Source organism: Arachis hypogaea, chromosome 19 (assembly GCF_003086295.3).
Source record: "Arachis hypogaea cultivar Tifrunner chromosome 19, arahy.Tifrunner.gnm2.J5K5, whole genome shotgun sequence".
Lineage (NCBI taxonomy): Eukaryota > Viridiplantae > Streptophyta > Magnoliopsida > Fabales > Fabaceae > Arachis > Arachis hypogaea.
Genome location: NC_092054.1, coordinates 113,616,028 through 113,618,512, shown reverse-complemented (window position 1 = coordinate 113,618,512; position 2,485 = coordinate 113,616,028). Strand labels below are relative to the sequence as shown.

General features: G+C 37.3%; 1 non-coding gene across 1 annotated transcript; it reads right to left on the bottom strand.

The window, feature by feature from the left end:
* Positions 1-1,209: 1,209 nt before the first annotated feature.
* LOC112780743 (small nucleolar RNA R71) lies at positions 1,210-1,317 on the bottom strand. Its single transcript, XR_003191559.1, has one exon. It is a non-coding gene; the product is annotated as a small nucleolar RNA R71 (small nucleolar RNA).
* Positions 1,318-2,485: the final 1,168 nt, after the last annotated feature.

Here is a 2,485-nt window from a genome sequence, read left to right as displayed (position 1 = left end):
TTTTGATTCAAAATTTTGAAGTTTGTTACTTACTTGTTAAGAAAGATTCAAACTTTGAGTTCTAGAATCATATCTTGTGATTTCTTGTGAATCAAGTCATTAATTGTGATTTTAAAAATCAAATCTTTTTCAAAATTAGTTTCTAAAATATCTTCTTATCTTATCTTTTTCAAAAATATCTTTTCAAAATATCTTTTCTAACTTCCTAACTTCTTATCTTTTCAAATTTGTTTCAACTAACTAACTAACTTTTTGTTTGTTTTTTTTCAAAACTACCTAACTAACTCTCTCTCTCTAATTTTCGAAAATATCTTCTCTCTTTTTCAAAAAATTTCTTTTTAATTAACTAATTATTTTTATTTTTTTATTTTTGATTTCAAAAATTTTCGAAAAATTTACTAACATTTTTCAAAAACCATTTTTCAAAAATCACTAACTCTTTTTCAAAATAATTTTCAAAAATTATCCCTCCCCCCATCCTATTCTATTTATTCATTCATATCCTAACATCTCATCTCACATCTCTTCCATCCGTACAGTTGTGTTTCTTCTTTTACATCACATTCTTTGTCTCCCCCTCTTTTCTTCCACTCACAAAGGGATCCCTATACTGTGGTATAAAGGATCTCTATTATTATTATTATTATTATTTTTCTGTGCCTTCTTCTTTGTCATATGAGCAGGAGCAAGGATAAAAACATTCTTGTGGAAGCAGATCCAGAACCTGAAAGGACTCTGAAGAGAAAATTAAGAGAAGCTAAAATACAGCAATCCAAAGATAACCTTTCAGAAATTTTCGAACAGGCAGAGGAGATGGCAGCCGAAAATAATAATAATGTAAGGAAGATGCTTGGTGACTTTACTGCACCTAATTCCAATTTACATGGAAGAAGCATCTCCATTCCTGCCATTGGAGCAAACAACTTTGAGCTGAAACCTCAATTAGTTTCTCTGATGCAGCAGAACTGCAAGTTTCATGGACTTCCATCTGAAGATCCTTTTTAGTTCTTAACTGAATTCTTGCAGATATGTGATACTGTTAAGACTAATGGAGTAGATCCTGAAGTCTACAGGCTCATGCTTTTCCCTTTTGCTGTAAGAGACAGAGCTAGATTATGGTTGGATTCTCAACCTAAAGACAGCCTGAACTCTTGGGATAAGCTGGTCACGGCTTTCTTAGCCAAGTACTTTCCTCCTCAAAAGCTGAGCAAGCTTAGAGCTGATGTTCAAACCTTCAGACAGAAAGAAGGTGAATCCCTCTATGAAGCTTGGGAAAGATACAAACAGTTGACCAAAAAGTGTCCTTCTGACATGCTTTCAGAATGGACCATCCTGGATATATTCTATGATGGTTTATCTGAGCTATCAAAGATGTCATTAGATACCTCTGCAGGTGGATCCATTCACCTAAAGAAAACGCCTGCAGAAGCTCAAGAACTCATTGACATGGTTGCTAATAACCAGTTCATGTACACTTCTGAAAGGAATTCTGTGAGTAATGGGACGCCTATGAAGAAGGGAGTTCTTGAAGTTGATACTCTGAATGCCATATTGGCTCAGAATAAAATATTGACTCAGCAAGTCAATATGATCTCTCAGAGTCTGCATGGAATGCAAGCTGCATCCAACAGTACTCAAGAGGCTTCTCCTGAAGAAGAAGCCTATGATCCTGAGAACCCTGCAATAGCAGAGGTAAATTACTTAGGTGAACCTTATGGAAACACCTATAACTCAACATGGAAAAATCATCCAAATTTCTCATGGAAGGATCAAAAGCCTCAACAAGGCTTTAATAATGGTGGAAGAAACAGGTTTAGCAATAGCAAGCCTTTTCCATCATCAACTCAGCAACAGACAGAGAACTCTGAACAAAATGCTTCTAATTTAGCAAATCTAATCTCTGATCTATCTAAGGCCACTGTAAGTTTCATGAATGAAACAAGGTCTTCCATTAGAAATCTGGAAGCACAAGTGGGCCAGCTGAGCAAAAGGATCACTGAAATCCCTCCTAGTACTCTCCCAAGCAATACAGAAGAGAACCCAAAAGGAGAGTGCAAGGCCATTGACATAAGCGCCATGGCCGAACCTCTGAGGAGAGGAAAGGACGTGAATCCCAAGGAGGAGGACCTCCTGGGACGTCCAGTGATCAATAAGGAGCTTCCCTCTGAGGAACCAAAGGACTCTGAGGCTCATCTAGAGACCATAGAGATTCCATTGAACCTCCTTATGCCCTTCATGAGCTCTGATGAGTATTCCTCTTCTGAAGAGAATAAGGATGTCACTGAAGAGCAAACTACCAAGTTTCTTGGTGCAATCATGAAGCTGAATGCCAAGTTATTTGGCATTGATACTTGGGAAGTTGAACCTCCCTTGTTCATCAATGAACTAAGTGATCTGGATCAACTGACATTGCCTCAGAAGAGACAGGATCCTGGAAAGTTCATAATACCCTGTACCATAGGCACCATGATCTTTAAGGCTCTAT